This window comes from Rhinatrema bivittatum, chromosome 4 (assembly GCF_901001135.1).
Source record: "Rhinatrema bivittatum chromosome 4, aRhiBiv1.1, whole genome shotgun sequence".
NCBI classification, from domain to species: Eukaryota; Metazoa; Chordata; class Amphibia; order Gymnophiona; family Rhinatrematidae; genus Rhinatrema; species Rhinatrema bivittatum.
This window is the reverse complement of record NC_042618.1, coordinates 237681312-237695821: the sequence shown is the minus strand read 5'-3', so window position 1 is coordinate 237695821 and position 14510 is coordinate 237681312. Positions and strand designations below refer to the sequence as shown.

The 14510-nt window shown below is 42.6% G+C and overlaps 1 protein-coding gene across 1 annotated transcript in view; it reads left to right on the top strand.

Moving 5' to 3' along the window:
• The first annotated feature begins 2815 nt into the window (after window positions 1-2815).
• The window catches only part of LOC115090604 (sodium- and chloride-dependent GABA transporter 2-like), a 113804-nt gene continuing 102109 nt past the window's right edge, over window positions 2816-14510 (top strand). Inside the window, 1 exon segment of the mRNA XM_029599945.1 lies at window positions 2816-3050. The gene's annotated coding sequence lies outside the window, so the exon portion shown is untranslated.

Below are 14510 nucleotides of genomic sequence, written 5' to 3'. Positions count from 1 at the left end.
TAGACCTCTTGTTTTGTAGACATGTTAGCACATGGATGACTGTGCTGAGCATCAAGTGTTTTGTGGAAGCACCATGTTTTATTTATATAATGTAGTATACTTCGAAAATCTCACAAATAAAGAATGTATTTAAAAAAAAAAAAAAGCTCTTGCGTATCTATAAAGTCTAGCACTTCCAGGAGCCAAGTAGTAATTATATAGGCTAGTTTATGTTCCTCAATACTTTCATCAAATCCCACAAATCTTAAGATTCTTATGACAAGATCTGCTTTCTAACCCGTCTATCTTCTCATCCTGAGTTTGTATTATTTTTTCTAATTTTTGTAACTTCCTCGCTGCTCGACCTTCAATGGCATCAAGTTGCAGTCCAAATTCCTGCAGTGAATTTTTAACTTCTGATATTTGCTCTGATATTGCATCAAGTTTCCCCATTATCACCGATGAGACTGCCGTGGTTAGCTCACTTACCAGCACTTCATCCAGAGCACGAAGCAAGGCCCTCTCCTTCCCCACAGTCATTTTGTCAAAGATAAGCTTTGGTTTCTCTTTGTCTCTTTTAGTAAGCTTTTTTCCAGCAACTTGCTAGGGGATTTCTGCATAAATCTGTCATATGTTCTCCCTATATTGAGATGTTTGGAGACTTTGCAGGCTCAAATATCTGTGATGTTTAAAGATTGTGGGGGATGACACCTGAAGCCCAGTGAAAGACATCCTCCTGAGTTCATCACATCATGTGGTCTCCCCTTTTTAGTTTTAAACATTAAGTAAGCCTTGTATTGCGCAGAGGAGCAAGAGGACACATTCAGAAAAGCAGCAAAGGTAATGGGGGGGGGGGGGGGAGAAGAGCAGCTCACAACCCTACTCTGCTCCCCAGTTTTCCAATTCTCTGGGTTGGAGGAGAGGGAAACCTCCTACCGGGTACTCACCAGATCCCTAAGGTATTGTGAGGGAATCCAAGTGAGCGCAACTGGGAGATTTGTTTTTCTTAGCTTCCTAGGAGCAGGCTTCTATTTTTCTCCAATGTGCTTTTCTCTTCCTCTTTCTCTCTTGGGAGTCTCAGGCTGATTTTAGCTGAAACAGCCTCCTACTTTGGTGAACTTTCCCAGGAAGTCTACCCTTTCTCCTGGCATCTCCCAGTACATTGGACCACTGAACTCTTCAGAACCGCTCTTTCTACTGGCTCTCCCATCCTATAATTCTTCTCCTCCTCTAGACATTGCTCAACTTTCTCTGGAAACTCTCTTGGGAGTGATTGAGTAGGATTCTAAGCCCTAGACTCCTGAATGGGGTTTAGGGAAGATGCTCTAAACACAACCCAGGACTCTAGGGCTTAGAATCCTACTCAATAACTCTCCTCCAAATCCTCCTACTCACTTGGGAGCAGGGGATTTTATATCATTGCTTTACCTCTCCCAAATGGAGAATGCTGCTTCACCTTATCACACTGACACCACCCTGACATCACCAAAGGGCATGTTCTGGTGCGAACTCCATCATTCTGAGGGCACTCAGCCCAGCTGAAACAATATTCTGCATCCTTGTAAAGGGTAGGGACAATTTTCTAGGACTTAAAACAAATATCCCAAAACAAAGGACTATTAACTGTTCCAACAATCCAGAGCACACACCTGATGCAAATAAGAGACCGCGTGTTTTCCATAGCAGGCCCTAAGCTGTGGAACTCACTACCAGAAACAATATGACTGATCCCAGAATGAAAGATATTCAAACGTGAACTAAAAACTTGGTATCACAAGGCACTGGCCATAACCTGGAGATACTAAACTAAACACGTGTTTAATATGTTAATTAAATCTATTAGAATGCAGAGTCAACAATATCAAGAACAGACAATATTAAGTAATGAGAGAACAAAGTATCTCATGACAACCCCCCTATGATTATGTAAATTGCTAAACAGAATCACCATTCTAATAGCCCTACATCCCATATCTTCAGTTAAGATATATAAGAATATTCCTGTATATCCACATGACCCCCTATTGTGTTATACCAATGTATTTATCAAACCAAAATATGTTATTCAGAAGTATGTGTTATACCAAAGTATGTTCTAACCTAAAGTATGAATGTTACTTTTGTAAACCCTTGTGATCTTCACTAGGAACAACGGTATATAAAATAACTAACAATTATATCATTTTGATGAATCTAGGGATAAATTAAATATATGTATCTTTCCAGCCTCCAGTATTTTCTGTTTTGCCCACATTGTTCAAATCCTGCCATAAATTATATTATTCTTGTATATTCCTGTAAATAGTCCGTTGCAGTTTTTATTTATTGCTTTAATTCCTCCACCTCCTGCTCTTTGTATACTCCTCCTTGTTCGCCCTCCCTGTTCATTGTAATTTCTACCTTTAAAGTTACATTGTAAACCGGTATGATGTATGCATACTAATACCGGTATATAAAAGTTTTTAAATAAATAAATAAATAAATAAATAAATATTAGCCAAAAGACAAGTTCTCAAATGAGCTAAGTGCAGCAGTGATTTTTGAAAGATCAATTCGTATCACTGTAAAATAAGTTCTTGGCTCACCCTCTATAGAACTCTTCCAATCCAATCCTCTACCAAGGGTGCAAGTGCTATTTCTTCTGTATTCCCAATCAAAGGTAAAAGAACCAAAGTCAGAAACCAATCCAAGTTTCCTGCTTAAGCAAGACCAATGAACCATGAATGCTGAAATTTGATAATGTTTCCTTTTGTGAACACACCTTCAATTATCTTCTTCTAAGAATTTGAAGGAGGAGCAGGAAGCAAAGAAGGAAAATAAACAGAGGACTCTTTGTGCAACCTAGCTAATATAGTTTTGGGCTCCTAGACAGCTAATTTAAGTTCTTGGTATCTTCTTCTTACATTATGCAGTTCAACTAACTACACTACAGGAGACTAGAGACCTGCTGTCAGAGGTGTACAGGTGATCCAGAAGTTGGCTGTCTTCTACATCTTCATTTTATGTGCATTGCTGAAGCCACCACTGCAACAGATGAGCCAGTAAGCTCCTTGGGATCACCACCAGCAAGGGTAAATCTTCATGCTGATTTTCATGGAACAGGACTTGGGAGGTTTGTGATGAAGAATCAGATTCATTTTTTGAGATCATAATCATAGAGAGAAGAACCTGCTAAATAAATCATTCAAATATTAGAAAATAATTATCTGATGTCTGCTACTTTGAAAAAAAATTTAATTTCCTAATAAAGAATAGTGTTGGGTTATTGTGATAGTAGTTGTAACACTTGCAACAATATAATGTATTGTTTAACAGTGAAAACAATACAAGATGACTAATTCTTTCTAAAGCAGACTTCTAAGGCTAAGGCACAAAACATGCTATTGCTCTCTAGATCTAAGTTTACTTACACTTGAGAAAATGTGGAGGTTGATGTGAAACCAAGCGTCCTTAGTTACCAGGATTTCTAGTTGGCATGAACAGACTGCTTCTTCCGTACCTCTTAGATTTTGCCAAGCATAGCAAAGATATTGATGAATGCATTTCGCATTTGTTTATCTTAGTCCTAATAAATGCCAGGACTTCTGAAGTAAAAAGCTCACTCTATAATAAAAAGAAGTGATTCTAGTCAAGTTGCCAGCACAGTAAATCTACACTTTGGTTTTCATGATTTAAGTCTATATTTAAGAATTTCTTGTTTAAGTAAATGAGGAAACCGTACAATTGTTCCAGTTTTTATTTTTAAGCAGTTATTTCAGGACCCAAAATCAATAGAAAGTATCGTACTATCTTCTATTACTGTGGCTTGCCAATACATTGCCAAGCACACAGATTTAAAAAAGTAGTTATCCTTGGATGCTGAGTGCAAGTAAAATTTGGGTGTACATTGAGGAGGCTACTTTGAGATGATGTAATCATGCTACAATCATCAAATAAAAGAATGTATATAATGCAAGAAATATTTAAAGTTGAAGAAAAAATAAGAAGACAATAACCCTGTTTCATGATCATTAAGTGGACAGTGTTCAAACTGTCCATACTGAGCACCTTTTATCCACTGATTTTGCACTGAGTTGCAAAGTAAAAGTACACAGGTGCCTATAGTTGAAAATGCAATCTCTATAAACTATATTCCTCCTTCCCTCACCTGAACGCTTTCCCTAAATGCAGCTAAAAGTATTTATGTCCTGGAACAATGCACATGTGCTTTGTCACACTGAGGGAGGGCAGTTTCCAGATGGCCTAGTGACATGAGTAAATTGCTATTGTAAATGGCTTTGACAATTGTCCTCTTTTGGCATGACTCTTTACATAAACAAATTATTTCATTACAAAGAAAATCATTTTTTATTTCAGTTTTTTATGGAAAACTCTGTTTATTCATTTCACAAGGTATACATGTAATCTCAAAAAATATAGGGGGGGATATTTTGGTGTTTCAAGTTGTGAAAGGTTCCCTGTTGAGCAATCCCATGGTTCTCTGTTTAGCAATCCTGTGGTTATCACACTAATTGTAGAGGATTAGGACGTGTTTCTGTTTAGTCAGTCTGATTGCTCAATCTGTCATGCATCATGTATCGCATCTCTTATTTTGGTACAGTGTCGGTGAGTGCAGTGGAATGACTGCTGGTGATGTCTCTTTACACTCTTATTTAATGAGGGTCACAGCCCAGAACCACGCCAAACATGCTCCTGCACAAGAGTGTATTATATCTAGGTGATGAAACAACAAAATCAATTCATATTCCTCTCTGGGACATAGGTAATTACAAGAAACAGCATTTTATATTTAAATGCTGTAGAACTGGTTCCTAGGGTGGCAACCAATATTCCATTATCTGTGGCTCAATTCTCAGAGTTAGAAAACTATTGAAGCTTGCCATTACGACATCAAGTGTGATTGTTCACTGGCCTCATGAAGGGTGCATAGCCTTCAAAAGCAAGCTGCAAATTTGTTAATTTAGTTCAATAAAAAGGTATCACCTACCACTTGTTCACTGGCCTTTATTTCTACAAGTACATGCATTGCAAAGATGGAAATCTATTGGCATTGATCAAGTAACCGCAGCAGGTTAATTGTCTTAGCACAAATAGGGACATGCTCCAATCAGGGCTTGTAGAATTCACTGGATTTAAAGTGAAGGCCAATCTGGTGGAGTTTGCATTCGTCAAGGAGAAGTAAGCATAAAATACATTCTGATTTTGTCTGCTTTCTAACAGGCCGACACAGTAAAAGTCGTGGGAGAGCGCCCGCTCTCCTGTGCACGCGATTCAGTATTCAAATGAGGGCCCGCGGTAAAAAGAGGCACTAGGGACACTAGCGCATCCTTAGCGCCTCTTTTTTGATAGGAGCGTCGGCTGTCAGAGAGTTTGACAGCCGACGCTCAATTTTGCCGGCGTCGGTTCTCAAACACGCTGACAGCCACAGGTTCAGAAACCAGACGCCAGAAAAATTGAGCGTCCGGTTTTCAACTCGCGAGCCACGGGCTGATTTTAATTTTTTTTTTTACTTTTGGGACCTCTGACTTAATATCGCTATGATATTAAGTCAGGGGGTGTACAGAAAAGCAGTTTTTACTGCTTTTCTGTACACTTTCCTAGTGCCGGCAGAAATTAATGCCTATCTTTTGGTAGGCGCTAATTTTTGAAAGTAAAATGTGCGGCTTGGCTGCACATTTTACTTACTGAATCGAGCGGGAATAACATGCATTTGCATGTTGCGGGCGCTATTAGTTTCGGGGGAGTTGGCCGTGCGTTTTCAAAGCGCTATTACCCCTTACTGAATAATGGGTAAAGCTAGCATGTCGAAAACACACGTCCAAACGCGGGTTAACAGTGCACTCCGCCGGAGCACACTGTTCTGTATCGGCCTGTAAGTTCTCAAACATTTGACTAAAAAGACCTTAAAGAAAGTGCCTTTGTTTTTCTGACTTATTAAGGAACCATCCGACAGCAAGACACCACCATATCAACAGTGGATGAAGGTGAATTTCATTCAGAGAAAGGATTTTAGGAAAAGGCTTTAAGGGCAGAAAGCTGTGTCAGGCTTCTAGGGCAGTCACCTTACCCTTTCCAATTAAGAAAGTAGTGGAGTAATTATGGGGTAATCTCCAGAAACGGTTCACTCATTCTCTACAGAGGGCAGGAAAGATGATTAGGAGCAGATTTTATAAGGCTTTTTTTCCCCATTCTGTGTCTATGGGCTAAGACCTTGATGAATCAGGTCCTTAATTCACAACTTATTCAAAAGCTATGTTTCAGGATCTTAAAATTGTATTCAATAGATACTATGAAATATTTCATAAAACTGGCAAATAATGATTCTTAACCTGCTTAAAACAAATATTTATTATGGTTAAGATGTTATTGTTAAGAAATCTGTCAATACACCAGGGAGACGCTATTGAAACAAATTTTCATATGTAAGTAGCATGGATTCGCATATATGCTACTTTTACAAACATCAAAAGTATGTGCATATTTTTTGTTTCATGTACACATTTTACAGCTGAACACAGGGACGGTCCAGGGGTATTCTGGGGCAGGATCAATTATAAGTGATATGTGTATAAATTATGCAACTCATTCGGACAATTTTGCCCCTGCTAATTGACTAGCTCAAGTAAAATCAGACTTGTCTGTTGTCTGCAAATTTTGGCTGGGATGCCTGGGTGAACTGCTGTGGGGTGGTCATTGGGAAAGTGTTAGAGGGTCTAGGAGAAATGAAGACAGACTGGGTGAACTGGCAGAGGTATTTGCAAACTGGTGATTTCAAGTGCATGAACAAGTATTTTCAAAACTGTATATGCACATACTTCATAAAATATCTGCCTCCATCTATAAATTGAGGTTATTACACGAGTACGCTATTTTTTTTTTGTGTCAAAATGATATGCACATATGCTTATAAAACAGCTCCTGCTGCACAGTTTATAAAATAGAAGCGTACATTTCCATATGTCCATTTACATATGCAAATACAGTATCGCAAATAGGTTTGAAAGTTAGACTCTAGAAGAAGCAGAAGTCTCACAAGACCCCTGGGGAGGGGATTTCACATGTTGAGGGGGCTATTTCAGGCCATTATGGCACTTTAAGCACCAGCCCGAGCACATCAGGATGGTGTTGGTCTCTCCTATATGGGAGCATGTTGATACTCTGTTCCAGAGTCTCTCAAATTTCCTCCAACAGTTTCGGATAGCTTTCGAAGAAGCAGGTTGGACATTCTCCTTGGGAGTTGACCTGCTCCGGATATGGCAGGACTCATGAACACTTGGCGAATATGCCATAGAGTTCCAGACTTCTGGCATCAGAACTGCCATATTCTGGCAAGGCCTTTTGGACAGAATCAAATGATGAATTGACTGGCCAAGATGTTCCTAACTCATTGGATGCTTTGATTGCTTTGGCTGGTTACATTGATTGTTGCTTCCAAGAAGGGCTCAGGAGAATAAGGCTACCTGGCTCCCGGTAGTCTTAGCTTCCCGGTTCCAGTCTCCTCCAATCTAGGTCTTATCTCTAGAACCCAAAATTCCTGAAGAACCCATGCAGCTGGGCTGAGCTAAATTCTCTCCAGAGGAGAAGCTCAGGAGAAGGCAGTTGGGTTTGTGCCTACATTTTGCTGGCTGTGGACACCAGGCATCACAGTGACCTGAGAAATTAGGAAAACTCCCATGCCTAGGGTTATCTGGGGAGGCAATCTTAGGCTAGACCCTTTCCTCCTTACAATTACTGGTCTCCATTTCCATTTCCACAGAACACTGTCAGCTTGAGACAGAGGCCTTCCTGGATTCAAGAGCTGGAGGGAATTTCATTGATCAAGCCCTGGTTCAACAGCATCAGATCCTTACCATCATTCTGGCACACCCCATAACCATCTCCTTGGTATATGGCAATCCTCTCCCAGGCAACCTCATGGAGATTACTGTACCACTCTCTCTCTCCAGACTGGCCTCCTCCTTAAGGAGACCATCTCCTTTCATTTGATTCCTTGAGCCATGTAATGTTATCCTGGGTTTGCCCTGGCTTCAACTACACCAGCCAGTTATTGAGTGGCAGTTATTGGAATTGGCTCTTTGGGGCTCCACCTGTCTTGTCACCTGTCTTATACATGTTCATCCCTGGCTGCCACTATACCAGGCCTTCTGCCACATTATGAAGACTTTTCCGATGTGTTCTTGTTGAGGGAGCACTAGGGAGTGATTCCGGGGAGATGTGTGCCCTTGGACCATGACACGACTGCAGAGAGGAGCTCCGTGGAAGCGTCGTGGCAGGCAAGATGTGTCCAAGCATGGGAGGAGCAGGCTGACCACCAAGCCCTACCCTCTGCCGAACCTGCACGCATCAGTAGAGACCCAACAACCCAATGCTGGTCTCTGGGGTCACTCGATAGTGCTTTCAGACCTGCCACTGGGGAGTGGCAGATGCAGCAGGACAGTCAAAGATCGAGGACAAGTGATGGTACTGGAACTTGGAACAAGACGGGACCTCGGACTTGGACTAGGCTAGAAGACTTGTACAAGACGAAGATGCTTGGAGACTCAGACGAGATGAGGATGCTTGGTACTTGGAGACTCAGATGAGACAAGGACGCTTGGTGCTTGGAAGCTCAGACGAGACAAGGACAAGAGGTAGCTTAGAACTCAGACGAGATGAGAACACTTGGAACTTGGAACTCAGATGAGGCGATGACATGAGGTAGCTTGGAATTCAGATGCAAGACACTCAGACGTGCATGAAGATCAGAGGTGGATTCTAGAGAGCCAGGCATGGATTCTGGATACCCTGAAGAGGACTTGGAACTTGGGAGGACTCAGATGAGGATAAGGACTCAGGATACTCAGAGACTTAGACAGGCACTGCGCCTCAGAGCACCCTACACAGCCAACGTGGGCTGGTCACGGACCACCCTGTCCCACTGCGTGTCCTACACAACCTGAAGAGGCTAGACACGGACCACGCGGAGAGCGGAACATGCGCAGGACAGAGGCTCAGGACGAAGTGCTTGATGACAGATCCAACCGGAAGAGGGCTCCAGCCACCAGACATGGAGACTGGATCGATACGGATATACTCCCAAGAAAGGTCAACTGGAGACAAGGTACGGGGAGAGGCAAAGCTTGACCTGGAGCTAGGGACTGATGGTACTTCAGAATCAGGATTGGACAAAGGACATCAGGATCAAGATGTGGAACTTGGAACTCGGAACATCAAGATCAGAACTCGGAACCCGGGACTTGGAACATCAAGACTGGAACGTAAGGCATCAGATACAAAAGGACATCAGTACCTCGGGACAATAGAACATCTAGGTGTCTGGACATTTATGGAATCTGGTCATCAGGGACTTCAAAAGAAGAGGACCTCAGGGACATCTAGAACATGACAGATGAAGACATCAGAATCCAGAGACACCTGGAGTGGAGGAGTAGCCTAGTGCTTAGAACAGTGGGTTATGAACCAGGAGACCAGGGCTTGAGTCCTGCTGTCGCTCGTTGTGACCTTTGGCAAATCACTCTATTACTTCAGGTACAAATTAGATTGTAAGCCCTCTGGGGATAGGGAAATACCTACAGTACCTGAATATAATCTACTTTGAAGCACTGAAAAAAGTGTGAAAAGCAGAATATAAATCAAAGAATATCTCTCAGGAGAGTCTGTATTTTGCATAGACTTTCAATGGTGGCAAAGCTGCTACCAAGAGGAACTTGGTAATCAAAAGATGTCATGGTAATGCTTTACATAGAAACATAGAAACATAGAAATGACGGCAGAAGAAGACCGAATGGCCCATCCAGTCTGCCCAGCACGCCTCACACATTTTCTCTCTCATTCTTATCTGTTTCTCTTAGCTCCTTGTTCTATTCCCCTTCCACCCCCACCATTAATGTAGAGAGCAGTGATGGAGCTGCATCCAAGTGAAATATCTAGCTTGATTAGTTAGGGGTAGTAGGGGCAGTAACCGCCGCGATAAGCAAGCTACACCCATGCTTATTTGTTTTACCTAGACTATGTTGTACAGCCCTTGTTGGTTTTTTTTTTTTTTTTCTCCCCTGCCGTTGAAGCAGAGAGCCATGCTGGATATGCATTGAAAGTGAAGTATCAGGCACATTTGGTTTGGGATAGTAACCGCCGTAACAAGCCAGCTACTCCTCGCTTTGTGATTGCGAATCCTTTTTTTTTCTTCACCCCTGTCGTTGAAGCTATGCAGGATATGCGTGAAGCATCAGTTTTTTGTTTTTGGTTTGTTTTTTTTCCCCTGCCGTTGAAGCAGAGAGCTATGCTGGAAATGCGTGATGTATCAGTCTTTCTCCCATGCCGATGAAGCAGAGAACCATGCTGGATATGCATGGAAAGTGAAGTATCAGGCATATTTGGTTTGGGGTAGTAACCGCCATAACAAGCCAGCTACTCTCCGCTTTTTGAGTGCGAACCCTTTTTCTTCTCCCTTGCCGTTGTAGCAGAGACCTCTGCTGGATGTGTGAAGTATCAGTTATTCTTCTCCCCTGTCATTGAAGCAGAGAGCTATGCTGTATATGCATTGAAAGTGAAGTATCAGGCATATTTGGTTTGGGGTAGTAACCGCCGTAACAAGCCAGCTACTCCCCTCTTTGTGAGTGCAAATCCTTTTTTCCATTACCTCTTGCTGTTGAAGCTTAGAGCGATGTAGGAGTCACAGTAAGCATGTGTATGTTTATTTAATAAGGGTATTGTGTCAATAGCCATCATTCTGGCGAGTCACCCACTCTTCATTGGCGGCCTCTTGACTTTATGGATCCGCAGTGTTTATCCCACGCCCCTTTGAAGTCTTTCACAGTTCTGGTCTTCACCACTTCCTCTGGAAGGGCATTCCAGGCATCCACCACCCTCTCCATGAAGAAATACTTCCTGACATTGGTTCTGAATCTTCCTCCCTGGAGCCTCAAATCGTGACCCCTGGTTCTGCTGATTATTTTCCTATGGAAGAGGTTTGTCATTGTTTTTGGATCATTAAAACCTTTCAAGTATCTGAAAGTCTGTATCATATCACCTCTGCTCCTCCTTTCCTCCAGGGTGTACATATTTAGATTCTTCAATCTCTCCTCGTACGTCATCCGATGAAGATCCTCCACCTTCCTGGTCGCCCTTCTCTGTACCGCTTCCATCTTGTCTTTGTCTTTTTGTAGATACGGTCTCCAGAACTGAACACAGTACTCCAGGTGAGGCCTCACCAAGGACCTGTACAAGGGAATAATCATTTCCCTTTTCTTACTCGATATTCCTCTCTCTATGCAGCCCAGCATTCTTCTGGCTTTTGCTATCGCCTTGTCGCATTGTTTCGCTGTCTTCACATCATTAGACACTATCACCCCAAGGTCCCTCTCCTGCTCCGTGCACATCAGCCTTTCCCCCCCCATTGAGTACAGTTCATTCGGATTTCCACTCCCCATATGCATGACTTTGCACTTCTTGGCATTGAATCTCAGCTGCCATATCTTCGACCACTCTTCCAGTCTCCTTAGATCCCGTCTCATTCTCTCCACTCCTTCCGGCGTGTCCATTCTGTTGCAGATCTTAGTGTCATCCGCAAAAAGACAAACCTTACCTTCTATCCCGTCCGCAATGTCGCTCACAAAGATATTGAACAGGACCGGTCCCAACACCGATCCTTGCGGTACACCACTTAAAACCGCTCTCTCTTCAGAGAAGGCTCCATTTACCATCACACATTGTCTTCTGTCCGTCAACCAATTTGCAATCCAGGTCACCACCTCGGCACTCACTCCCAAGCTTCTCGTTTTATTCACCAGTCTCCTGTGCGGAACCGTATCAAAAGCTTTGCTGAAATCCAAGTAGATGACATCTAGTGCTCTTCCTTGATCCAATTCCTTGGTTACCCAGTCAAAAAAGTCAATCAAATTTGTCTGACAGGATCTTCCCCTGGTGAATCCATGCTGCCTCTGGTCCATCAATTCTCCAGACTGTAGATAGTTCACTATTCTCTCTTTCAGCAGTGACTCCATTACTTTTCCCACCACCGAAGTGAGGCTAACCGGTCTGTAGTTGCCTGCCTCTTCCCTGTTCCCACTCTTGTGAAGCGGGACCACCACCGCTCTTCTCCAATCACTCGGCACCACTCCCGTTTCTAGGGATCTATTGAACAGGTCACACAGCGGACCCGCCAGAACATCTCTGAGCTTCCTCAATATCCTTGGATGAATCCCATCAGGCCCCATGGCTTTGTCCACTTTCAGGTTCTTTAGTTCTTCCCACACATTTTCTACTGTAAAAGGATTTTCATCTATTCCCCTTCCCTCCAGTTTCTTGTTGTTTAGAGATGGTCCTTCTCCAGGGTCTTCTTTAGTGAACACAGAGCTGAAGTATTCGTTTAATATTTCTGCCATTTCTTCGTCTCTCTCCACACATTGATCATTACCACCTTTCAATTTCACTATACCACTTTGGACCTTTCTCTTTTCGCTGATGTATCTGAAAAATGTTTTGTCACCATTTTTTATCTCCTTGGCAATCCTCTCTTCTGCTTGACTCTTTGCCAACTTGATTAATTTCTTTGTCTCCCTCAGTTGATACAAATATTCTTCTTTGTGCTCCTCCCTTTGGGATCCTTTATATTTCTTGAATGCTGTTCTTTTAGCTTTAATTTTGTCAGCCACCTCCTTTGAGAACCAGATAGGTTTCAGTTTTCTTTTGCTTTTCTTTACATTTCTAACATATAGAGCAGTTGCCTTGGCGATTGCTCCTTTTAGATTGGTCCACTGCTGATCCACATCTCTCTCGTTCTCCCATCCTTTAAGTTCTTCCTCCAGGTAGTTCCCCATTTCGTCAAAGTCTGTGTTTTTGAACTGTAAAACTCGAGTCTTTGTGGTTCTTTTCCCTATTCTTTTAGTGATATTAAACCATACCGTTTGATGATCACTGCTGCTGAGGTGGGCGCCCACCTGGACATCTGAGACATTATCTGCATTAGTGAGCACTAAGTCGAGTATAGCTCCTTCTCTCGTGGGTTCCAACACCATTTGTTTGAACAAAGATACTTGCATGGCATCCACTATCGCTCTACTATTTTTAGTTTCTGCAGATGGGATTTTCCAGTCTACATCTGGCATATTAAAGTCACCCACGATCACCACTTCTCCCTTCTTACCTATCTTATGAATGTCTTCAACCAGATCTCTGTCCAGCTCTTCCTTTTGGTTTGGAGGCCTGTAAACCACTCCAATATAAATGGACGCTCCGTCATCTTTTTTTAGGTCGACCCATAGAGCTTCTTCAATACCCCAACTTCCTTGTAGCACAGTTGCTTGGATGTTGTTTCTGACATAAAGAGCCACACCTCCCCCTTTTCTATCCTCTCTGTCCTTCCTTAACAAGTTGTAGCCTGGTATTGTTGTATCCCATTCATGAGTCAAGGTGTTAATTAGATCTCCCAGATGACAGCAAGGATGAGTATTCCTCAGGTTAGAATCAGATGAGCTGTTTAAAATAGCAGTTAGGCTCTGGAGGCAAGGCTCAAGAATAGCAGAGAATATTGGTGGATAATCAAGAGCACTTCTCCATGGAGATGGATGGTTAAGAATGTAACCAAGACATATCTCCTAATAGAGGCTACTCATTGATGGAAGACACAGAGAAGCTGGTGATTGCTTTTGGTTATCTTATAGAGCCATCCAGAGGAATCTCTGGGATGATGGACTGAAGGTAGCTCCCAGCAGTTCAAAAGATGGAATACTCTGGAGAAGATGGTTAAATCTCACCTGTGGACTTCAAGGGAGACAGGGTCCTTTCAGGTGGATAAACAGCAAGGCTTTTATCCACCTGAAAGTTATCGCTCTCCAGATAACTTTCAGGTGGAGAGGGCTTACCAGATTATATGGAGAGGGATAACTGCAGTCCTTAGCTTGGCAGCTCGGAACATTGAGTGAAGGACATTGAGGACTGATGGCGGTGAGTTCAGGATGTAGGACAACTCACTAAGATGAAAGATCAACAAGACGACATCTTAGGAACTTGGAATGATGGTAAGGTTGAAATTCTGTATACACAGCAAGATCTGGAGCATAGCTGTAGATTACAAGGTAACTCAGCAAAGAGAAATTACACAATCGGGGATCTCAATGTCATCTACTTGGATTTTAGCAAAGCTTTTGATACGGTCCTGCACAGGAGGCTAGTGAATAAAACAAGAAGCTTGGGAGTGAGTGCCAAGGTGGTGGCCTAGATAGCAAACTGGTTGAAGGACAGAAGACAATGTGTGATGGTAAATGGAACTTACTTGGAAGAGAAAGCGGTGATGAGTGGAGTGCTGCAAGGGTCGGTGTTGGGACCGGTCCTGTTCAATATCTTCGTGGGCGACATCACGGACAGGATAGAAGGTAAGGTTTGTCTATATGCGGATGATACCAAGATCTGCAACACAGTGGACACGCCAGAAGAAGTGGAAAGAATGAGACGGGATTTAAGGAGCTGGAAGAGTGGTTGAAGATATGGCAGCTGAGATTCAATGCCAAGAAGTGCAGAGTAATGCATATGGG